The following is a 25,828-nucleotide window of genomic DNA, read 5'->3' as shown; positions in this document are numbered from 1 at the left end:
ACTGCGGGAACTCAGAGTCAATCCTGGAGATGGGGTCTGGAAGGCTGCCCGGAGGCCCCAGGAAAAGTGTGAAGGCTAAATAAAAAATGAGAAATGATTCAGGAAAATCTCTCCCTTCCTTTCTGGTGCCAAGATGCCCCAACAATAGCTTTTTCATCACTTGGGTAAGAGACTGGTTATAATGCTGTCTGACTTCTTCAAAAGTAATTAACTAGTCTCTCTCTGTCTTTCTCTTTCTCTCTCCTTCCCCCACCCTACCCCAGTTCGCCAGGGAAGGAAGTTCTGGGGCCAAAATTAAGCTGACAGTTTGTACAGAGATGTCTATAAACCAAAAATGACTGCAGAGCATCAAGTTCAGGGCCAGCAGAACTCATACCAGAGGTGCTCTCTGGAGGACCCTGAGAGGGTCTCAAAAGCCACATCAGCAGGGTGATGATTTCGGGATGACCGGTTTGCTGTGGCAGCCGGTGAAGGGTGCTGACGCTAGAGTCACCCTGCTGCAATTCTGGCTCCTCTACCTTCTAGGAATATGGTCTTGAGCAAGCGAAGCACTGTGTCTCAGTTTCCTTACCTGCAAAATGTGGGTACTGATTATACCAACCTAATTAAATGAGCTAATGGATGTGAGGCACACAGATCAGTGTCTGGCCGTAGTGAGTCCTCGATAAAGGTTAAGGATCAGCTGTTATTAGTTATTTGTGGCCCCGCTCTTGCCACCTCCCTCCCTCCCCCCACCCCGCCACCTACCCTGGGCCCCTTCAGCTGTACTTCCGGGTGGAGTCAGCCCCCCTTCCCTCCCAGCTGAGCTCTCAGCCTGCAAGGGCAGTGGCGAGGGGGAGGGGCAGGGGACCTTGACTCCAAAATATCCTGGCTTATTTCCAGCTCTGAGGAAACCCCTCATTCTAATGCATTCCCTGGAAAGAAAGATGTAGCTTTTCGTTTCAGAAAAAAAAAAAAAACACATCCCAAAACAAAAGCTTCTATTCTTCCCCCAGACATAGAGAACAGCAAGAGTGGATTTTTAACTGTTAATCATTACAGCGGAATGAATAATAATCCACCTCTCTGAAGGCTCTTAATCAGTAACCAGTATTGTAACCCCCTCCCTTATTTTGCATTTGCTTATATGAATACCTAATTCTAAATATAAACATAAGCAAATAACTTCTGATTGTTATTTCACAATTTTCAAGACAAGGTCATTCTGTTTAAACTTCTAAGGTAAACAAACATGTTCCCTTAATGCAATTACCAGAAGGGCAACTTGCTTCTAAGTTCTTTATAGGATGTGGTTTATAAGATGTGCGTCAGTCAACCTGTTGGTTATTTATGCTGAGGCAACTGGGAGAAGGCCAGTGGGTGTTATATCTGGAGATCCCTGGAGACTCGTGAGCTCAGCTTATAGAAGCCACCACTCCAGTCTTTGTGCTCAGCCTGGTGGGAACGACACTGGATTCTAAACACCACCAGGCCTGACTCTAAGACCTGAATCATCCCTTACTTGCTGTGTGATCTTGGAAAAGTCCTGCAGTATCGTCCAGCCTGACTTTTTCCATCAGTATAAAATGGGGCCGGTCAGTGTGTGCCCTGTGGAGCTCTCAGTGTCCTGTCTTTGTGACACTAACATGTGCTCATCTGCAGGCTTCAGTTAAGAAGGTTTTCCTGACCTCCTGACTGGGTTAAATGCCAGAGCCTTCTTGATCCATCCACTTTCCATTTTAACTCTCGTAACACTGCCGTTGGCTGGTGGTTTCAGTGCTATGGCTAAGAGCATGGACTCGGGAGCCAAGCTACATGGGTTTGATTTCTGGCTTTGTTACCTGCTGGCTGGTGACCCAGGATGAGTTACCCAACTTCCAAGGCTAATAATAGTATTCTCAAAGGACTATTGTAAGGATTAATTGAGTTAATATGTGTTGGCACTTAGCCTAGTGCCTGACACACAGTGAAGGCTAGGTATTAGAACATCAGCTATTATTTTCTCTTCAATTATTTAATCTCTCTTTAGAACTACACTGAGAGTTCTTGGAGGACAAGGACCATGTCTGCTTCTACTGCCATAGGCCACCAGTGAGCACAGTGCCTGGCACTTGGAAGACTCTCATTATTATTTGCTGAATCGTAGCGAAGTGAAATACACAATGTAAAAATGCTTTGTAAACCACCATGCAAGAAATTTTTTATTATCAGCTCTGGAAAGACTTTATTAGATGAAAGATCTCCAGGGCGCTCTCAGAATTGCTGCTGCTGTTGAATGTAACACAATTTTGACCAGTTGGCTAGTCAGTTTATGAATCACCTCTGTTATCAGTCTTCTCTACGTTTAGTTGTTTCTTCCTGGTTTGTGCTGAGTGGGTCTGCCAGAGAAAACCTTCAGGTTTGCTAATATATTCGACTCAACTGAGGCTGACTGACTGTGCCTTACAGGGCGGGAAAGGCTGCAGACAGGGAGCAGAGTGAGACCCTGTTCCAATCTCATAGCCTAGTAGCGGAGGAAGATGTATGAACCCTGGCCTGGCCATGCATAGTATCTTTTTTTTTAAAGTAGATATTCTTTTATTTTGTCAAAAAAAGGTTACAATTTTCTGTGACTTTCTACATTCACAGAGCAGGCTAACACACAGATTAAATTAATTCTGTTTTATGAAAATCTGCACTAGGGGACAAACTGGAATTTATGCAACAATGCCCTGATTGTTTCAGATGTTTTATTTTTAATTTTCATGCATAGTATCTTATGGCCCTGGCCACGGTAATAAAACAATGCCTGATCCAACCTGGGCCAAAGTCCTTCCTCAGGATTTTGCATATGGTGACTGAGAGATGCTAGCTCTCTCTTTTCTTTGGGGTCGAAGGCTGGTTAAATGCAAGCCAGGACACGTCTGGAGGCCATACTTACTACTTCCATGTTGCCTGGAGGGAGCCCATCTGATGTAGCCAAGGATTAGGACAACTCATGAAGTAAAATGGGGTGGGGAGTGAGGGAGGGCTTTGGGTGTTCTTTGTTATTGCAGCAAAGCCAGCCTACTCAGCTAATACAAGCTCCCTCTTCTCTAAAGCTCTGTATGATGCCACATACCATGGCCTGAAATTCCTACCCTTTGGAAAGCTTGGGAAATGAGTTAAGGGATTCCAAAGCCATGGAATGTGCAGGAATCTTAAGCAGGGCTCTGTTTGTATCTGTCTTGTTGTTGACACCCAGGTCCCTAATGAGGTCATTTGAACATCTGTAGTGTATCTGCCAGGAGCCAGTTAACTGGAAGTGACATCAGTCACTGTTAGCACAGTGTCTCTTCCCCTTTCTCCCTTGGCTCTGTGCCTTGGGGACACTCAGTCATAGCTCAGAGGTTCTTAGAGCCCAGACATCAAAGGGAGGGATATAGTCATCAGCAGCCCCCTGTGAAAACATTCAACATTTTACTTGCTGCCTCCCAGCCTTTCTGATACTGAAGACTTCTTTTAGTAATCCCTCCCTCTGAGTTTTGAAAGATCAAGTCTTCAAACATAAAGCAATGATTAAGTCATAATCTACTTATTTGCGCATTCCCTATTAACCCACCTTCATATATAGTACTGATCAGATAACACTAACAACACGGAATTGATATATTGATAATTTCAGACCAAAGAAATTTTAGTTTGGCTAGGCGGGCTTAACTATAGTAAGAGGAGGGTTTCCAGTAGGTCTTTTATTTTATTTTTAATTTACTTTCAAAACTGAGAAATTACTGTTAGACCTTTTAAATGAATGAAATAGCCCAGAAATCACTACCTTTGAGCACCTGAAAAATATATGAGATCTAAAACGGCCTTATACTCTGCCATTAATGCCTCTGGGGCCTGGGGGCCAATGTACAAGGCAGTCTGCACACTCACTGTGGGCTGGGCCTAGGCCAGGGGCTTTAGAGTCGTAATTCCTTTTACTCATCCCCAAGCCCTGTGGTAGAACCACAGGAGTGTCCCAGCAGGGCTAAGCTTTGGCATTCTTCGTGTAGCTCTTAGCTCCTGGGGATGAGGGGCAAGGGAAGCCAAGAGCCCCCCTCAAGAAGAACCTAGTGCCCACCCTGAGCAGAGGATGTACTCATAAGGAGCCAGGGTGCAACTGGTCTGAAAGGAAAGGCTTGGTGTCCCCTCCCAGGTTGTGTGTATGTGTGTTTTTGCACGGAGGAGTTGGATTCCTTATAAATATTTCTCGCCTCGAGGTTTTCACTATTTCTATCAACACAAGTCACCAGGCAAATATGCTGTGACTTAATGGAAATTCATGTTGGAAATCTTTATTTCAGAGATGAGGAAATGGTGACAGGGAAGAGCTCTGAGGTGCCAGAGGTCACACATCAAGCAGGGAAAAGTTATTTCTCCCAGAGCTTTTGGTTCCGAAGCCCATGTTCTTAGAACTGGGTAGAGTGGCGGGGCCAGGCGAGCCCACAGAGACTATCTGGCCCAACTTCCTCATTGTGCAGATAGAGAAACTGAGGCTCAGGGTATACCCATGACCAGGGTTCCAGTTAGTTCATAAAGGAGCCAGGGATAGAACCCAGGTCTCCTAACTCCAATTCCAGTGCATCTAAAATTTTTGAATGACCATCAGAGATGAATGGAAACTTAGAGATTCATTCATTCATTCATCCAACCAACCAACCTTCATTCCTCATTAGAAATGAGGAAGCCTTGCCCAGAGGTCTCCTTCAGCCATGTCTCATTGTCTAGAATTGCACCTCATGCTGAAGTCTAACCAATGCACTGGTCAGGGAACTAGGACCAACCATTCTCCTGATCGTCACGCTCCTGTATCCACCTGCTGACTACTTAACATCTGCACCTCGGTGTCTAGTAGGCACCCCAAACCCAGCACGTATCAACCCAAGCTCTGGATCTCTTCCCACTCAGAAATGCTCCTCCTCGGGTGTTCTTTTTTGTTTTAATTTTAAATTTATTTATTTATTTATTTTTGGCTGCATTGGGTCTTTGTTGCTGTGCGCAGGCTTTCTCTAGTTGCGGAGAGCGGGGGCTACTCTTCGTTGCGGTGTGCAATCTTCTCATTGCGGTGGCTTCTCTTGTTGCGGAGCAGGGGCTCTAGGTGCGCGGGCTACAGTAGTTGTGGCTCGTGGGCTCAGTAGTTGTGGCTCGTGGGCTCTAGAGCGCAGGCTCAGTAGTTGTGGCACACGGGCTTAGTTGCTCCACGGCATGTGGGATCTTCCCGGACCAAGGCTCGAACCCGTGTCCCCTGCAATGGCAGGCGGATTCTCAACCACTGGGCCACCAGGGAAGCCCTCCTCTGGTGTTCTTTATCTCAGTTAATGGCACTCTTATTTACTTAGTTGTGTGGGCCCCAAACTTTCATTCTTTTCACCAAATTCATCAGCAAATTCTTTTGCCTCTACCTTCAAAATAGTTCCCAAATCCAACCAGTTATCACCCCCTCCCTGGCTACCACGCTGGTTCACCATGCTCACCGGTCTCCTGCTCTTCTTCTTGTCCTACTTGAGTCGGCTTTCCACATGGCAGCCATGGTAATCCTGTGAAAATGGAAATCAGATCAATTCTCTCTCTCAGTGAAGAGCCCCCAATAATTCATTATCACATTTAGAAAAAAATCCAAAGTCCTTTCCATGACTCAGTCCCTGCTCACAACATTGCAGCTGCATTGACCTTCTAGCTGGTCTCAAGATGTAGGTTCATCCCTGCCCTGGGACTTTTGCACCTGCTCTTCCCTCTGGCTGGAATGTGTCCCACCCCCCACCTCCGAGATTCACATGGCTGGTACCCTCCCTTCATTCATATCTCTGCTGAAATAATCACCTCCCTCTGCCCCCTTATCTAAAACAGCGAGCCTGTTTCTCTCTAGCCCTTTATCTGGATTTATTTTCTTCATAAAACATATCATTGCTTGGCTTGACATTGTATATTTATTATATAATATATATATGTGTGTTTATTTCCTATCACCCCAACTAGAATTAAGGTCTCATGAAGGCAAAGACTTTGTCTGATACTTTCATGACTTTACCCTCAGTGCCTAGAACAATGCCAAACACAAAATAGGTGCTACATAATGTTTGTTGAATGAATGAATGAATAATGAATGAATGATTGGCTTAGACCCATGAGGATCCACCCCTCGAAGTTGGGGATAGGCCAGTCTTTCCTAGAGGAGGGTGCAGATGTGAGCAAAATTGGGTTCTACCAGCTCAGGAGGAAGGGTAAATGGCAATGGCTGCTGAGTAGATGACCAGTAAACTCTGCTATATCACCTTTGTCCAGTTTCTATTGTTATGGAGTTGCTGAGCACTTTTGGGTGAACTCAGCATGTCCCATTCTGTTTTGTTTAAACAAAGCAGCCAGCAGGAGGGTGTGCACTGGCTGTCTGGGGCTTGGCCAGGGTGGGAGCACAGGGTGTCTACTCTCTAGACCCACAGCAAAGCCAAGAAATGAATTGTGACTTCCGGGGGCAGCGGGGACTCAGGGCTGGGCTCCATTTATTAACTCCCTTGGTGACAGGCTGGTCCCCAGTGATGTCATCTGAGCATCTGCAGGCACCTCTGCCAGGAGCCCACTAACTGGAAATGACATCAGCTACCAGCAAAGTGACTTGGGCGCCCGGCAGACACGTCCTGCTGATACCCTGTCTGGAGCTCATCTCCTGCCTACCTGGAAGTCTTCTGGATGGCACTTTGGCAAACAAAGAGGCATTTGAGAGGGAATTAAGTTGACTTTGAAAGATAGCCTCAAAGTATTTCCCAACACATTGATGCTTACATTGAATTATAGGTGCTAATAAAGCTGTCAGAGCCTTGGCGCGAGGACCGAACTCAAGCTAACGTATCCCTGAGAAATGATGAGAATTCCTCTGGGCCTGGAAAATCAGTCACTGGCCCAGCTGGAGGCTCACACACACACTAGAAAGGTGAGGAAGGGCTGGAATTACCCATTCTGACTACCATGTTGATTGGCCCAAAGGGCTTGCTGTAGTCTTAAAGCAGAAGGTAGCTTTGCTGCAGTCCTCCATGTTTCATTGTATTCTGGGATGCCCTGATCCTTTCCCTTCTAAAATACTCAGTGTGGTCGTCAAGCCTGGGTGACTACCAGAATTTGCAGTAAAGAGTAGTGCTTAGAGTGTTAGGGAAAAGGAGATACAACAACAGAGCACTCCTCCTGGGACTTATCTAAGATCAGGTCTGTGATTTTGTTCAAAAGACACACAGATAAGTCCCAGATCCCACATAGGTCTCTACTTCTCAGGAACTTATTAAATGTCAGGCCCTGTACCAAGTTCTACACATTCATAATCTTTAGAAAGCATCCAAGTCCTATGAACAACTATGTATGTATATATATACGTATGTATTCATTTCACCAAATATTTATTGAGAACCTATAACATGCTAGGCCTTGAGCTAGACTCTTGGAATACAATGAGGAATAAGACAGACACAGCACTGTACTCTGTCCCTTGGATTTGGTCACATGAGCGACAATCATTAACAATCGCAAATGCAGTGAGTATTAAGGAGAAGTCTGGGGTGCTGTGTGAGGATATAATGGGCAAATATAAGGTTAAGGTGTCAAGGAAGGCTGCCTTGAGAAGGTGAAATTGAAGGTATGAGCTGAAGAATAAGTGGGAGTTAAGGAAGGCAATGGATGCGCCAGAAAAAACAAGTTGTGTTAGTGCCACTGTATTAGTTTCCTATTGCTGCTGTAACAAATTACCACAAACTTGATGGCTTAAAACAAAACAAATTTATTCTTTTACAAATTCTGGAGGTCAGAAGTCCAAAATCAGTTTTACTGAAGGAGAATCAAGCTGTTGGCAGGACTGGTTCCTTCTGGAGACTGGAAGAGTTTGTTCCTTGCTTCTTTCAGCTTCTGGTGGCTGCCAGCACTCCTTGGCTTCTGGCTGCATTACTCCAATCTCTGCCTCCATCCTCACATTTTCTTCTCCTCTCTGTAGTCAAATCTCCCTGGCTTCCCTCTTATAAAGACACTTGTGATTACATTAGGGTCAACCCAGGTAATCTAGGATAAATCTCATCTAAAGTAAAGATCCTTAATCACTTCTGCAAAGTCCCTTTTACCACATAAGATAGCATTCACAGGGTCTGGAGATTATGATGTGAATATAGCTGGGGACCATTATTCAGTCTACCACAGCTACAAAATGGGGAAAATCCTGTGGAATGCATTTAGAGAGGTAGCATAATGTAGTAATTAACCTATGGGCTCTGGATACTGACATCTAGGTTTGCAACCTGACTATAGTGATTCTTTACTGGATGACATTGGACACCTTATTTAACCTCTCTGTGTTTCAGTTTTCCCATCTATAAAGTGGGGGTAATAATAGTACCTACTTCATAGGATTGTCATAAGGATTAAATGAGTTGTTTCAAGTAAAGCATTTAGAGCAGTGCCTGGCATCTTGTATGTACTCAATAAATGTTAGTTTTTATTATTAACTATTACTATTTATTATTAACTATTTGTTGCAGTTTTATTGAGATATAATTGACAGATAGCATTGTGTAATTTAAGGTATACGACATGTTGATTTGATACACTTATATATTGCAAATAATTACCACCATAGGTTAGCTAACACATCTATCATGTCACATAATTACCATTTCTTTTTTGTGGTGAGAACATTTAAGATCTACTATCTTAGTAACTTTCAAGTACATAATACAGTATTACTAAATATAATCAACATGCTGTACATTAGATCCCCAAAACTTACTCATCTTATAACTGAAAGTTTGTGCTCTTTGCCCAACAGCTTCCCATTTCTCCCACCCCCTGCCCCTGGTAATAACCACCTTTCTAGTCTCTATTTCTATGAGTTTGGCTTTTTTAGATTCCATGTCAAAGTGATATTACACACTATTTGTCTTTCTCTGTCTGACTTATTTCACTTAGTATAATGCCCTCAAGTTCTATCCATGTTGTCGTAAATTGATTGACCATATATGTATGGGTTTATTTTTTGAACTTTATTCTGTTCCATTGATCTATGTGTCTGTTTTTGTGCCCAAACCATGCTGTTTTGATTACTATAACTTTGTAGTATAGTTTTAAATGAGGAAGTGTGCTGGCTCCAGCTCTGTCCTTCTTTCTTAAGATTGTTTTGGCTGTTTGTGGTCTTTTGTGGTTCCACATAAATTTTGGGATTATCTTCTCTATTTCTATGAAAAATGCCATTGGAATTTTGATTGGGATTGCATTGAATCTGTAGATTACTTTGGGTAGTATGGACATTTTAATAATATTCATTCTTTCAATCCATGAGCATGGAATATCATTTCATTTATTTGTGTCTTCTTCAACTTCTTTCATCAATGTCTTCTATTTTTCAATGTGCAGATCTTTCACCTCCTTGGTTAAATTTATTCCTAAGTGTTTTATTCTTTTTGATGCTAATGTAAATAAGATTATTTTCTTAATTTCTCTTTTTGATAGTTTGTCTTTAGTGTATATAAATGCAACTGATTTTTGTATAGTGATTTTATATCCTGCAACTTTACTGAATTCCTTTATTATTTCTGGTGGAGTCTTTAGGGTTTTCTATATATAATATCATGCCTTCTGCAAATAGACACAATTTTACTTTTTCCTTCCTGATTTGAATTGTTTTCTTTCTTTTTCTTGCCTAATTGTTCTGACTAGGATTTCCAGTACTATATTGAATAAAAGTAGCAGGAGTGAGCATCCTTGTCTTGTTCCTGATCTTAGAGGAAAAGATTTTGGCTTTCCACCCTTGAGTATGATGTTAGCTGTGGACTCATCATAAATGGCCTTTATTATTTTGGGGTAGGTTCCCTCTATACCTGCTTTGTTGAGAGTTTTTCGTGAAAGGATGTTGAGTTTTGCCAAGTGCTTTTTTTCTGAATCTATTGAGATGATCATATGATTTTTATCCTTCACTTTGTTAATGTGCTGTATCACACTTATTATTAATTATTATAGTTTTACTGTTAACAGTTTTTCAAGAAACCGAGTGAAACAAGGAGAAAAGTATCTAGGTGACTCAAATGATAAGCAGGATTTGATTTTAGACAATGCAGAGACTTGAGAGCCATTTCATGAATTTGGATCACCACCCTAATGATGACAGGAATCATGAAAATGTTTTAATGGGAGTGACGTAGCTGACTTGCCTTTAAAAAGTTTGTTTTGGCTGCATGGTTGAAAATAAGTTGAGACCAATTAGGTATCTCCAGTGAGAGATGATGGTGGGTATCACCATTCACATTTACTGAGGAGGAATCTGAGGCTTAGAAGGATAAAGCTACTCATTTAAGTGGCCTTAAACTACTTTGAGCCTTCATTTGCTAAGGACACTGAATTAACAGAAAGCGAGAGTTTATAACCAGTGAGATCTGAAATCAAGTGAGTTTGATTTCAAAGTCTGTGCTCTTTACTGAACGACATGGCTGCCATAGCCATGGTAACATGAATGAAAGACTTGCTGCTTCCTGGATACGCCAGGAGTAGCTGCTTAAGGACCTGATGGGAGACCTGTATGTGAGAGAAGCCTTTACTTTCCTTGTCTTTGCTCCATCTCAATTTCTCTCAGGTTGACAGACAAATGTTTCTCCAACAATAGTAAAACAGCATTTTCATCTAATGAATCTTCCACTCTACTCCCAGATTCACATTCACTTAGTCCCTTTAGGTTAGGTTCTCTTGGTCCTTGACCGCTTGGTCTTTTTCCTGAAAATCTACTCCCTCGATGGTTACAGTGGAACCTGTCAACCATGGCTAATATCCTTAGCCCCTCTGGACCAGGGTCCTTATATTACACTAGATTCTTTCAGGTGTTAATGATAAAAATTTAAATCAAACTGGCTTAAGAATAAAAGGGAATTTTTAAACTCATAAAACTAAAAAAGCCAGGAGGTGTAGTCTTCAGGTATGGCTGGATTTAGGTATTCAAATGATGCTGAGAAATCACCATGCTTTATTTCTTAGCACTACTTTTATTTGTAGTGACTTCCTTCTCAGGGTGATTCATTTCATGACAAGACATCCACTAACTCTTACAGCTTCTGAACAGCATTCCATCTAAGTCCAGTGGGAAGATGGAATCCAGCAAAAGGTTCAGTGTGAGTCTCAATGGATCTACTTGAGTCACATGCCCATCCTTAAACCAATCATTGTGGCCAGGGGAATGAAATACCCTAATTTGCTGGGTCAGGACTATATATTTCCCCTGGAGTTAGGTGGGGGTGGGATCAGTCTTATCCAAACCAGATGGACTGAGTGTAGGGGAGTGGGTACTCCTGAAAGGTGAATTTAGATGCTGTTAGCCAAAGAAAGGAAACTGATGATGAGCTTATGAAAACCCAGTAGATGTCGACTCTTTTCACAAATCCCATGTGTTTTTCAGTCTTTCCACTTTGACCTACCTAATCTCTTCCACTCGAAACATCCTACCTGTACACTTTACCTGTTGGGGCCAAACTCAGTTTCTTCTTCCCAGGAAACTTTCCTTTATCTCAGGAACAGGCTCCCTCTCTTACTCTGCCCTGTACTCCTCTATCTACATCTTTCTTCAGCTCAAGAAGCTCTGCATTGCAGTTATCTGGGTCAGTCCTTCCTACCTCTTGTAACTGGCATGGCCTGAGAAGGCACTAGAACACCCACATGGAAGTTTGTCCCTCTGGACCAGGTACAGATGAGATAGTCACATGATATTTGCCACATTAATGATTGCCCCTGATATAGTCATGAGAAAAAAAATATTCCAAAGATACAATTAATAATGATACTTGGGCTTCCCTGGTGGCGCAGTGGTTGAGAATCTGCCTGCCAATGCAGGGGGACACGGGTTCGAGCCCTGGTCCGGGAGGATCCCACATGCCGCGGAGCAGCTGGGCCCGTGCGCCACAACTACTGAAGCCCGCATGCCTAGAGCCCGTGCTCCATAACGAGAGAAGCTACCGCGGTGAGAGGCCCGCACACCGGAACAAAGAGTAGCCCCCGCTCGCCGCAACTGGAGAAAGCCCGCGCGCAGCAATGAAGCCCCAACGCAGCCAAAAACAAATAAATAGGGGCTTCCCTGGTGGCGCAGTGGTTGAGAATCTGCCTGCCAATGCAGGGGACATGGGTTCGAGCCCTGGTCTGGGAGGATCCCACATGCCACGGAGCAACTGGGCCCATGAGCCACAATTACTGAGCCTGCGTGTCTGGAGCCTGTGCTCCGCAACAGGAGAGGCCGCGATAGTGAGAGGCCCGCGCAACGCGATGAAGAGTGGTCCCCGCTTGCCACAACTAGAGAAAGCCCTCGCACAGAAACGAAGACCCAACACAGCAATCAATCAATCAAATAAATAAATAAATAAGAATGTGAATTTCTTAAAAAAAAAAACAAATAAATAAATAAATTTATATTAAAAAAAAAAGTTAAAAAAAAATGATACTTTAGTAATGAGTTGAAGTAAGATACTTCACTACTCCTCATCCCTCCCTGCTGCCTTTCCTGCTCCTCTATGCCCTCTCAGGCGTCCCTACCTCATGGAATGAGCCGGGAGAAGCCCCAGGGAGCACCCGATTCACATGCAGTGCTGGACTAGACCTGAGTCTCCTGACAACCTGTTCAGTAATCTTCCCATTCTGACGCATTTTCCTTTTTTTTTTTTGGAATAATTGTCGTCATGACAATCTTATAAATAAGATATTATTCTTCTATTTTATGTTGTAGAAACTGAGGCTCAGAAAGATGAAATGGCCTGCCTTAATTCAGGTTTCATTTTTATAATCCTGCACCTTACATTTGCCTAATCTTTTCTTCTTAATAGGTGTGCATCTTTTATTTTAATTTTATTTCCTTATATTATGTTAAAAGTGTTTAAGTGACGCACCTGGAAACTGTTTCGTAAGGAGGTAGGGTATGAACAAATGCTGATATAAAGAGAAACTCACCCAAAAACACAGGGCCTGGAGCTGAGGTCTTGGCCACTCCATGGCCGGGTTCCCTTGACTCCCTGCTGCCAGAATGTCCCCACATACTGAGGCTGAGAGTGGAGGTTCCCTGGAGGAGGGCAGGAGGATAGGATTACGCTTGGAGCCGAGAAACAATATGATTCACTTCCCATCACCCTCAGATGCCGTTTTCTTTCCCCACCAGACATGAGCTCATGGAATTCTGTTTCACGTTCCTTTCGATAGATTTTCCTTTTCCTGGAGACAGTTAAATGGAACCATCACAGGGACACATTCATCCAGAGCAGCCATTGGATGGTAACAGGATAATTGTGCCGGCCCTGGTACCACAGAGATGATCACTAGCGTCGCTTTAAGAATGTGCAGAGGCCACATTTACGTTTTAGGGCAGCCCCTTTGACAACTTTGGCAAAGGTCTCCAGCGCTGCTTTCCTTTCCACAGTGTGATGTGAGAACACTGCTACAGTACAATCCTTGTTTAAGCACAAGCCAGGCACTGTGCCGCCTGGGCGGTGGATTACGTCCCAGATGATGGCGGAAAGCCTCGGCGGGGAGGGATTCGTTTCCTCCAGGCTCAGTGTATATATTTTACAATAATGTGTGTTGCCCACAGACTACGTGGTTATCATACCAATGTAAGGAGCAGCTGAATCCACATTCAGCAGAATGTTTTCATTATTCGTATTCTTGATCTTGACATTCAAGGCCCTCTGCACTTTGGTCTAGTCTTCTTTTCCACTACTGGCTTATATATACCTTAAATCGAGATGGTAAAGAGGTCTCATTCTGTGTATCCACTGTGATCACTTGGGAGTGGCTGCCTGGAACACGGTGTTGAGAAGGATTCTGAGGCTACATCCTGACTCAGCAGGATGAAGCTCTGTGATTGATTGGTGAGGTCTGCCATAGGTGAGGGTGGGGAGTTAGCAGCACACACATCTGCCCTTCCATATCTCTGCCCAGTACATTACATTCACTTTATTAGCTAAGCTGCAATTTTATACCTATTTGCTTTTTCCCATCTTCTCACTTGTTAGGAATTCTTTTCTTGTGAATATCTGTTAATATTTTTCATGGGTTATCACAATCTGCAGCTTTTTTCTAAAGCTATTATCAAGTCCTCCTAAGCAGGCATATTTATCTTTCTTCATCATTCCTTTAGCCTTTGGTAACATTCTTAAAGTACCATTTTCCAGCTTGAATTAGAGAGTTATGTATGTATGAACCTTATTTCTCCTGCAGGTTCATAAACTCTTTGATGATAGAAATCAAATCTCTTTTATTTTTATCTCCCTATGGCCAAATGCGAAAAGAAAAGCTAAAATCCAAGAATGAATCTTAGCTCCTTTGGTTGAGTTCTCACATTTTACAGATGGAAAAACTGAGACTTAGGAGAGGGTGAGAGAGCTGCCAAAGGTCACAATGAAAGTCAGAACTATTGGTTCTGACTCTAAAAGTCAGACTCCTGGAATGTTAGATTTGGAAGGAGTCTCTTAGGCTGCTTGGTTTATAGCTTTGGTGGCCAGGAAGCTCTAAGTGAAAGGACATCACACTTTTGATTGTTCTTCCTTATCCTGGTCTTTGATGTTCTGGTTTCATTATGATTGCCCTGTGGTAAACATGGATCATAACAAATCATTTTTGGACATAACCTGAGAGTGAATAGTGAACAAATAAAAATAAATTCTATACATTCATTCATCCATGGAAAATTACTGACACTATTCTATGTCCTAAGGATACAATAGCATACAAACCAGACAAAAAACATGCCCTTATGGCGTTTAAGTTCTAGGAGTGTGTGTTTTGTGTTTGATTTTAATTGTCTTAATTCATTAAATTCTCGCAAACTATATGTGATAGTTAATATTAACATCATCCCCATTCTGCCAATGAGAAAATTAAGGCTCAGAGAGATAAAGTAATTTGCCCAATGTTGCACAACTAGAATGTGATGGAGACAGGATTTGAACTCAAGTAGTCTGGCTACTTACCGACAGAAAACTAAGACTCAGAGAGGGTTGGCCATTAAGCCAAGGTCACACAGCTGTTGGGCTATCGGACTCTTAGATCAGGTTCTTTCCAGCCCACCAGTTGTGCCATTCTTTCCCAATCTGTGGGGAGGAATGGGATAGGCAGAATCCATGGGTGCGATGGCCGGGTAAGATCTGAGAACACACGATTTCTCTTGCAGGATAGACATGGGCTGTTTGTTTCTCACCCGGGTGAGATGGTGGGAGGGTGGGGAGCAGACTTCCAACACACCAAATATTGCCCTAATTGGCTCAAAGGCCATGATTGTATCAAGTTCCAGAAATTATGAGTGAACCAGACAGTTAGGGCACCACAGCTGGTCGGCAAATTCTTGGCTCAAGTGCTGTAATTATTAAATGTAGCAGAGAGAGAGAGAGCAAGAAACTCAGACACTTAGTCCAGGATAATTGATCCAAAAATTATGGGTTCCAAGAAGGCCAACACTTGCTTAAATTTAGATTTGGACTCGACTCCTGTCACACGCACACAAATGACTACTGTTTCCTGGACACCCACTCAGCGCACACAATCGGCCCCTCAGCTCTGCCAGCCCGCAGGAACAAAAGGGATTTTGATTCTGATTATTTTTAAACTTTAATGACAAATCCTTTCCTTCTCCACATTAAAAAATAAAAGCTGTGCAGAGCACCATTAAGGGACTGCTTGCTGCCACTCGATTCTCGGAGGCACTTATGTTGTTTAAATTTTAATTTCCGGGTTGAAATTTTTATTGAAAACATCACTGTCTTTCTAAACAACAAAAAAAAGTTTCTTCTCTTGTCACCGTACTAGTTTGTTCTTTTACCTGCTCTCCCTTCTCCTCCACGGGAGGTTTTCCTACGTCTCCGTGGCTCTGTGGCTCCCGGCAGCCTCCCTCCAGCCCTGTGATCTGAATTTGCCATTCCTGCCCCAAACAAAAGGTTTTTAGTAGTTTGTTTGTTTATTTTGTTTTGGTAAATTAGTTTGTCTTAGGGGCAGGCTGAGAACTTAAGCCTGTAAATCCCTGACCATTCAGGGGCAGTGTCCCTCTAGTGATAACGCTGGTGATGAGGGTGATGATGATGATATAATGAGAGACCTTGGTAACTGAGCCCTTCCCATGCACCAGGCCCAGTTCGAGGTACTTTTCATGCATCATCTTCTGTATCCTTCAACATACTACAGGGAAGCAGTTTTTACTCCCTCTTACAGAAAAGGAGACAGATTCTGAGAAATCATTGCATCAGGGAAGGTGAGATGTCATCTCTATCATTCTAGAATAATGCTGGCCATGACAAATACCACTAGAAAGGCAGACGTGAAGGACTGAGCGAGATCTGAAGAGAGACGTGTTTTAGCAAGTGCCGGGGTAAACCAGGAATTCTTCATGGCAAAGAGGGCATTGGAGCTAAACGAGCCGGATTTTGACATGCAGAGAAAAGGCCAGTGAATGCCCTTAGTGAAGACAAGAAAACTGGCGGTGTGTTTGGGAATAGCTGGCTTGGCCAGTGTGGGAAGAATGAGGAGTGGAGTTAAGGGCAAGATATAGGGATGTGATGGTCTGTTTTTGGAGGGCCTTGAATATCAGCCTAACGGCATTGGTCATTCCCCATGGGCAGAGGAATCATACAATGGTTTTAATCAAGGGAGTGACTACATTGGAATTGAAATTTTGAAAGACCACTCTAGCAAAGGGTGAGAGGGAAATTGGAGGCAGTAAGACAGGAGGCCGGGAGGCCAGAGGATGGCTGTTGGAATAGACTCCACCCAGCTCCATGTCTTATCTTGCCATGCTCTTCCCGGTGACTGGCCTTGGATGCCAACCCTCCACCTGGGACTCCCAGGTGGCCCACTGGTCCCAGCTTGTCCTCATATAGCTCTCTGCTGCCCCCACCTGGCCCAGAGCCCCTACACAGTTCACGTGCAGGACCTGGCCCAGGGGATCTAACACAGGTTAACATCACTATGAATAATGTAAGTGCTACTATTACTAGGCAAGATTCAGATCACCTACTCTGTGCCAGGCACTGTTCATGTCTATTACATTACTAATGCTCACCTCCCATAGGAATGCTAGGAAGTGGCTACTATTATTACTTTCATTTCATATGTAAGGAGATTGAGGCTTGGATCTGTTTTATACCCAGGATGGTAAGACGTGAGAGTTTTGCCAGGAGCCTACCTGACAGTCTGGGGTTCCTGTGTTAGAGTCACTTCTGTCCAGATCCTGCAGGGGGACCTGGTCAGAACCCCAGTGGGGAGCTCTGCCCATGGGGTGAGATGAGGGTGTGGCTATTTTAGAGAGGTGACCAGGCTGGGGAGGGCATGAGGAATGAGGGGAGGGGAGAGAGTGGTCCTGTCCAGGATCGTAGCACTGAGAACTGGGGTGACAGGGAGGGCAGACCTTTGCATGAGAAATGGAGGCATCACACCATGGAGACAAACAGAAGAAGCCAGAAAGGAGCATGGGGAGAACCAGGGCAAGGCTTCAGTCTCCTAGCTGTGACTGGCGTGAGGGTTTGGGCTGGCTCTGTGTGCTTGATGGTTCCTTTAAACAGACAAGTTTCTTACTACTCAAAGTCATCTTTCACACTTGAAAATATTTGGGGTTAAGGCACTGACTCTTAGGAGATTCCTGTTAAGGAAAACCCTCTGGTATATTTCAAGCTGAGAGCAGGGCCCTGAGGAAGCCGGAGACAGACAGGGCAGTTTTTAATGGCAAGATGCGGGGCATGGGCACAGCTGACAGTCAGCAGGAGGGAGCGGGCCCAGAGAGGTGTGTGGAGAGCCAAATGCTAACTTCTCCCACTTCCCAGTCTTGCCTGGGGCCAGCCCTGGGCACAATGATGACATTTCTATAAAGCAATTCTCAGCAAGGCTGGTATAAGAAGGCAACGAGTACCTTTGCACAGTTAAGTCCATCCTGCCCAGTTAAAGGGCTCTGTGGGACGAGCTGAGGCTGGGAGGCTGTTCCGAGTATACATGAAGCATCAGACCGTTAGTGGGAGTGAAAGCCGGGAGTATGTGTCTGTGTGCACATTCTCAGTGTCACGTCTTCCCTGCGTCCAACTGGTCACCTCACTTCCCCAAACGCTCAATGTCTCCTGGCTGATGGTGTAATGCAGAAGCAGCAGAGCCCCGCCCCAGACACAGTAATGAAAGGATGTGAATAAGAGTGGGAAGGAAACCATCTGGGGAATGTTACTCAGATTATTGTTGGCAAAAAACAAAAACCATCTTAAGACAAGAGAGGTTTATTGTTAGGATGAGTGTAGACCAGAATTAAACTTGCATAAGCTTCAAACCAAGACAGCCTACGGACCCACTTCTCTCCCCATCTCTCTCTCATGAGCTGTGAGAAGTCATGTGTTCATAGCATCTCTACTTCCACCTGCTCCAATCAGATCCCAAGATCAGTGGACAGTCATGTCTGTACGCTGCAGCCCAAGTTGTGGAGGGTGTCTGTGTGACTGGCTTAGCTAATTACTGTTGGTCCCACTGGAGAATGTCCTTCATGACACCCTCATGGGGGTAGAGTCTGGCCAATGGGCAAGCCCCCTTGGATAGGATGTCCACCGTTCAGCCAATTGCTGATCACCTGGTACTAAGAACAGCGTACGGCTACTTCCCTCAGTAGATGGGTTGGATTTGGATAGCAGAGCCCGTGGAAACTGGGGGTCAAGCACCATAAAATACACATTGTAAACAGAGGTGCATCTGACGTTGATCTCATGCAAGTCATCCTAGGCGTAGGAGAAGGAATTAGGGAAGCAAGAAACCATAAGGACATGCATAGAAACAAAAAAGTATTTTCTGGAAACACGAAAGTCAGACCTGAGACATACCTTAAAGAAAACCTGGTCATATGGGACCTAAATGGGGAGGAAATCCAAAAAAGAGTGGATATATGTATACGTACAGCTGATTTGTTTTGCTGTACAGTAGAAAATAACACAATACTGTAAAGCAACTATACTCCAATAAAAACTAAAAGAAAACCTGGTCAGACGCTCCTATGTTACAAATGGGGAAACTGAGCATCAGAGAAGGAAACCAATATCAGGACCTTACATCGATTCTTCTTTCATTGCTGGCTGTCTTGTCTCCTTCAAGCCACCTACACAGGAGAAGAGATTTCTCAGAGCAGATGATTTAATGGGTCAGCCAACCTCTTTATATATAGAGGACAGATCTGTCCTGTATTAAACTGGGATTCACTGAGACATGCTTAAGTAAAGACCTTGTCAAGGAAGGACACTTGAAGTACCTAGGATTAGCAGTTAAGATCAAACCACAGGAATGAAAGAAAAATTTAAATTAAAATTTGATTAAATATCTGAATTAGGAATGGCTTTATAATCTTAAAACCAACACAAATACCAAAAGGAAAGATTGATATATTTGACTACATAAAAATATAACACTTCTGTATGTGAAAATTAACATAAACAAATTAAAGCAGAAAATGGAAAATTGGCACAAATGTCAAAGGATTAATATCTTTGCTGGAGTATGGAAATTTTATGAAAATTGATAAGTAAAACACTAAGGTCTCAATGGACAATGGGGAAAGTATATGAACATGCATAAAAAGAGGAAATATATGATTAATTAACATTCAAAAAAAGTATCTGTGATGTTATTCAGAGCAATGAAAATGAAAACAGCAACAGGACGCTCCTCTCCCCTTTTTTCTACCCAAATTAGTAAAGATTACAAACAATCCCTGGTGCAGGTGGAAAAACAGTGAAACAGCCACCTTCTTATACTGTGGAGAGAAGTTTACTTTGAGGCACTCATTTTGGAAAATAATTTGGGAATACGTATCTGGGAATTTGTCGTAAGGAAATAATCTGGAATCTAAAGATATTTGTTAAAGTACTATTTCTCATAATGAATAATTAGAAAAACCCGTTGTACCACCACAGAGGAACGTTAAAGTAAACCATTGTTCCTCTATATGTGAGAATATGTAGCCCTTAGAATATTTCCAACAACCTATGGAGATGCTAGCACCACAGTGTTAAATCAAACCTGTATGCACGTAGAGTGAATACGACCACGTATAAAAAAGTCACAGCAGAAAAGCACACCTGCCAAAATGTTTGTGTTTCCTATGCTTAGTGGACATTTTGGATCATTCTATTTTTATTTTATTTTTAAAATTTTCTCTTCAGTTAAAATAAGCATGTATTATTTTTATGAACAAAATAAATCAGAAAAAAATGAATGTGGGAATTCATTTGAACTTGAGCGCAGCAAATAAAAGCGATTGAGAGAGTGAGGGAAGAAATGTGCAGGGCAGCGTGCTGCGTCCCCCATCCGGTGTCAGCCTTGCAATTTGGGAGGGACTGATCCAGTGCCCATCTCTGTGGATGGGCCCTCCTTCCCACCCAGGCTCAAGCCAAGGAGACTTTGGTGGTTACGCTGGGGCCCCAGTGGAGTGAAGTGAAGCCATTTGCATTGATGTGTGTGGGATTCTCCTCTCTCCAGGAAGCATGTGGCCCCAGCTGCTGCTGGTGGTCATCCCACAAACTTGAGGGAAGCCATCGTACAGGCAAAACCAAGACCAAGAGGAGAGCAGAACCTGGAGGACAGCAGAGGAGCAGCGTTGCTGCTCCCCGACCTCAAAGCTTTTCTATTAAGTGAACTTATAATGCAGGAAGTTGGTTTGAGATTTCTGGGGTTTTTTGTTTTTTTTTTTTTTAATGCTGTTACTTACAACTGTAAGGATTCCTGATACAGAGTGATATCACAGATTGCTTTCCACTGACAGATTGTACCGGAAATAGAAAGGAATGTAAGAAAAGGTGAGGGTATGTGTCTGACTTCACTATTGAGAGAAAAGAACCTGAGAAAGAGGTCCAGAAAGCAGGATGAGTCTTGGAAACAAGCAATGTAAGAAAGAGGTAGAAATGCCCGGAAGGGAAAGCCCTTTATGAAGGATGCTTGGCACCATCAGCCTTATCGCATCTCATCTTTTATCTCATCTGTCCATTTGATGGTCCTGCTAAATCACACAGACTGGAGAAAGAAAGAACGACATCTCCCGAGAGAGATGTTTTTGTTCCCTCTTGACTGGCTAGCCAGACTCTAGATGGTCTGTGGGAATTGGGATGTGCGCAGCTGGTCATCTGGATGAATCCTGATGCCACCAAATACACAGCACCTTACGACAGGCGTTAGAGTCCACGCTCTACGGGTGACCGACTCCACCAAAGAGAGACTGATCAGGGATGAACGCAAGGGATGTTTTGCAAGATCTATGTAGTCCTGATTTTGGACTTGGGACAGAAAATCCTCAGCTCTGGATTTGAGGAAGAAAATCCTCAGCTCATCTAAGCAATTCTCACTTTGAAATTCAATACAAATTGCTGCCTAAATTTTGCTGAAGAGTTGAAAGCGCGCACACACACACATACACACACACACACACACACACACTACTAAAACGGTCATCTTCCTATTTGAGACTAAGATTTCCAGGAGATCTCTGTGTACTTAGTATGTCTTCTCACTCTGCTCATTCATCAGAATGAACTGAATTATTCATTTGATCCTCTATTCATTTAACAAATATTTCCTGGGGACCTACCTATCTAAGGCTGAGGGATAAAAGAATAAATAAAATAGTAAATAAAATATATTTATTTAACCCTTACTATATGCGAGCACCAAAGTAAGCACTTGCATTGTATTATTTATTGCATTTCATCCACTGAAACAGACCTATAGCTCAGCATTATTATTTATTACAATTTAACAGATGAGGAAACTAAAAATTTGATATGTAGGTTTTCCCAAGGTCATACAGCCTCCAAGAGATGGAACCAGCAATCAGTCCAAGAGTTACACACATTTAATTAACCCTTATGCCAAGGAGAAGACAGAAGCCCCCCAAATGAGGCTAAATTCCCATGGGATCATATATATATAAATATCTATCTATCTATCTATCTATCTATATATATATATATATATCTATATATCTCTATCTATCTATCTATCTATCTATCTATCTATCTATCTATCTATATCTATCTATCTTTGGTGCAGGGGAAGCTAAGAAGGTGGCTACTAATCCTGCTAGGGAAGGTTTGAAAGACAAATTGTCACTTGATCTGCATCTTGAAAAATATGGAGAAAAACAGTAGGTACTGGGGAGGACGTGTACTCCTAGTAGAGTGCAGAGCTGAGCAAAGGTGTGGAGATGAAAGAGCATGGAGGCCCTGTGTCTGGGGAGCACCTCAAGTTCAGTGGGGCAGTAGCAGAAAAAAGGATGACAAGAAAAGACTTTATCTGCCAAGCCAAGGAGTTTGAACTTGAACTTGAACAAGAGGAGCCAAAGAGGTTTCCCAGCCTGGAGGCAACAGGCTTTGTGTTTTAGAATGATCTTGTAGCTGGTGTGCCAGGGGGAATTTTTAAAGAGGGAGAGACCAGATGTACAGAACCTTGTTGGGGAGGCCTTTGTAAACTCCAGGCAGCAAAATGAAGAGGACTTGAGCCATCCCAGCCCCCACCTCAAAATCATTAGAAGTTTGTGCCAGTTTGGAGTTCTGTTTTTCTAGAGTTAGGGAGCGACAATGTAATATAATAAAGAGAGCACTGATGTCAGGCCCTCCTGCCTTCAAATCCTATACCTCTTACCTATGAATGTATGACCATCAAACCTCTCTTTTCTCTTGTATAAATTGGTCATAAGACCTAACTCATAGGATATCAGGAGGATTAAGTGCAGTAACTTATACAAAGTCCCTAGCATAAAGAAATTCCACAAATGGTAGTTCCATTCCCTACCCCTTCATACTAAGAAATGACAGATTGGGCCCACAGATTAGATAGAAGACCTGCCACATGCTGACACTTTCCAAGACTGAATAAAACATTTAGCCTGCTAATCCAATTTTTCTGCAGCATTGACTTACTAAATTGATTAATTTTTAGTAATTTTTTCTACCACTTTAGCTATATTAGTCAGGCTAGACTAGGATATGCTACAGTAACACATTAACTCTGGCGCCTCAGTGGCTTCATAACATAAAAGTTTAATTTTTCACTCATTTGATATGATCAACAGCAGTAATCAAGGGACTTTGCTCCACGTAGTCACTCAGGGACCTAAGCTGACAAAGGCTCCACAGTCTTGTAACCTCACAATCTGGAATGCAAGGTCTCCAAGGGTCCTGCGGCAATGAAAGAGAGACATGGAGGAGGTACACAGGCTTAAAACTGCCTTGACTCAGAAATGACCCATGTCACTTCTACTCACGGTCCCCTGTTTTGAACTAGCTACATGCCTAAGCCTAACTGCCAGAGAAGCTAAGTAATGAAAGCAAGGACATGCATATTTGGTGGGCACTGTTTGCTCTGCTACAATAGTGATAGCTATATAAAAATTGTAAAAAAACCAAAAAACTAAAAAACCAAGTATATTTTCTTCTGGTTAAAGTCTCAAGTTATCCTTGACAAATGGAGTCATTCTTCCTTGTGTTAGTTCTCATCACAGCCCTTTGCTTCAGAGTAACTCGCTGTGAAAATATCTCCCACTCTTTACCCTGTATGACTTCAAATAACAGAGCTGGAGGAATCTCAGAGAGAACTTCCAGGTCGACTTCTGCATGGAAATCGGGTATCCTGAATTGGTAAATGACCCATTAAGGCATCAATTTCTGTTTTGACTCTTGTTGCTTTAACAGGAGAGTGACCAGAAAGCTTCTATCAGTGCTCAGCCTGGGGTGGGCTAGAACCTAGATGGTCGGCTCATGGAAGATGTTCCCCCTCACCCCACATAAACTCAGTAAGTAAATAGAACAATTTGTGTTTCTAAATCACTTTTTCTCTAATTTGGGAACTCAGGACATGCTGTACGAGAATCATCTCTGGTGTCTTAAGTTCTATCCTAGATGTACTAAATCTATGAAAAAGGGCTCAGGAATCTTTACAAATGTTTAGCCTTGCTTTGAGATTAAGCCCAGGAAAACTTGATCCGTTTGTGTATAATGGTTCGTCATGGGCACAGCATCTCTGAGGCTGGGCAGGATGAAGATGGAATGGCTGGGTGTTATTGCAAAGGCTGGGCTCGAAGAGATACCACCTACAGGATTCAGTGGGGAGCAGCCCCTGGGTAAGTGAGGCCCTGTGGGCGTGGAGTCACCCAGTGTCCACCCTTCCTTGGAGGATTATATTGGCCTGTGCCAGAGCTGAGACAAGCCAGACATTGTTCTGCATGTACCAGCAGTGCCAGCGACAGAGGAGTGGGCCAGCGCTCTACAGCGGCCTTGTGTGGCAGGGAGAAGCTTTGCCGGCTAGGATGGCAGCTGAAGTAGGCAGAGAGGGCTTGCTCAGAAGTGGATGTTCTGTAGACCCCTTTTAGAATATGCAAGCCCTCAAGGTCCTTGGACAATTGGAGGGTAAAGTGCTCAAGAGTGTGACACTGAATGTATCATCTATCTGTTGGCTAGAAGCTCTAGTACTTGAAACCGAGTTTGGAGATCTGGCTCCGAGAGTTGTAAAGAAATTCATACTGATTATACCAGATGGGAAAACTGAGGCCCAGACAGAAGGCTGACCTGAGCTAAAACAGTGACGAGTGGCAAAGCTCGCTTCGTCTCCTTACCCCCAGCTCAGTGCTTTAGCTATGGAACCATGCTGTTCACAGTAAAATCTTAAAAGTCTAGGAAGTCTCAAGGTACAGGTCCTTTTTCTTCTCTTCTTCTCTAGCATACCTTTCTTCTTGTTTCTTTACCTACTTTTCTCCTATTTCTTTTCAACTGATCTTTTCTGTTGCATCTGATTCAAACTGGTGAGCATAGACATGGGCAGCACAAAAGTAAAGAACTTATCATGGGGACTTAGGAACATCTGTAGGGCGAAATTGGAGCAATGACATCAGAGATATCAAATTAATATAGATGAACTCATTTGGTGTATGTGATGCCATCTCTCATATCTGGTCCCATCAGCTTCCCTAAATCACCAGGGTCAAGTCTTAGTTCAACAGCAACTTCATTTACACAGTTCATACCCCCTCCTTATCAGACATGGAAAACCATGTACATGGAATAGATATAGAGAATGGTGTGTGAAAATTATTTAACCTCTCTGAGCCTAAATCCATTATCTGTAAAGTGGGCATACTCACAACTGTCTCGTAGGATTAAGCAAAACAATGTAACATTGTGCCTCTTATAGGGCCTGACATATAGAAGATAACTTAAACAACACTTTGTCTCCTTTTCTTTTTTCAGGCTCACTCTTATTGATGAGGAATGCTGAAATGGGAAGAACCTAGGAAACAGAAGCCCCAGGACTCTTGTTGCACCCTTGCCAGCCCACCTGGGTGCTTGGCAAATGTCTCAAGATTTGACATAGCTAATTCCGAAAGTCAGATACTATGATAAAGAAATGTGGGAGGAAAAACTATTGACCTATTTCCTGGAGAAAGAAAAAAATTCTGCCAAAACAAAGATGTTTTCAGAGAGTGGGTTGGTTTTGATAAATAATTAACTTGGGTTGGTTTCATTGTGTCTGGAGGAGTAATTACAGCAGCATGTTCACGCCCCTGGAGTTCTGTTGTCACATTTTCCAGGATAAAAATCTCCTTTGAAAAAAAAAGTTCAGAAACTTGGCTGTAAAATAGTGCTCTGGTCTGAAGAACGCTGTGAAAACTTTCACAGTTTGTGAGCAACATTTTTAATTGGATCAAAAGATGCTCTATCATTTCCAACTGGCCTCAGTTAAACCCAGGTAAATGAAATTGTATTGCCTTGGGAGGCATTTCATGGCCACCAAAGTAGAACATCCCCTCTGTTGTCCTATTGAGAATGTTGCTCCTTTCAACAGTTACTAAGTATACTGTCACCCTGACATTTTT

The 25,828-nt window shown here is 43.1% G+C and overlaps 1 long non-coding RNA gene across 1 annotated transcript in view; it reads left to right on the top strand.

The window, feature by feature from the left end:
• LOC118900221 overlaps positions 1 to 25,400 on the top strand; it is a 41,391-nt gene extending 15,991 nt beyond the window's left edge. The window contains exons 2-3 of the long non-coding RNA XR_005021063.1: positions 23,652 to 23,752; positions 25,203 to 25,400. This is a non-coding gene — a long non-coding RNA (uncharacterized LOC118900221). The remainder of the gene's footprint in view (positions 1 to 23,651; positions 23,753 to 25,202) is intronic.
• Positions 25,401 to 25,828: the final 428 nt, after the last annotated feature.

The sequence above is a fragment of the Balaenoptera musculus genome, chromosome 8 (assembly GCF_009873245.2).
Source record: "Balaenoptera musculus isolate JJ_BM4_2016_0621 chromosome 8, mBalMus1.pri.v3, whole genome shotgun sequence".
NCBI lineage: Eukaryota > Metazoa > Chordata > Mammalia > Artiodactyla > Balaenopteridae > Balaenoptera > Balaenoptera musculus.
The sequence above is the reverse complement of the archived record's forward strand: the minus strand, read 5'-3'. Positions and strand labels throughout refer to the sequence as shown.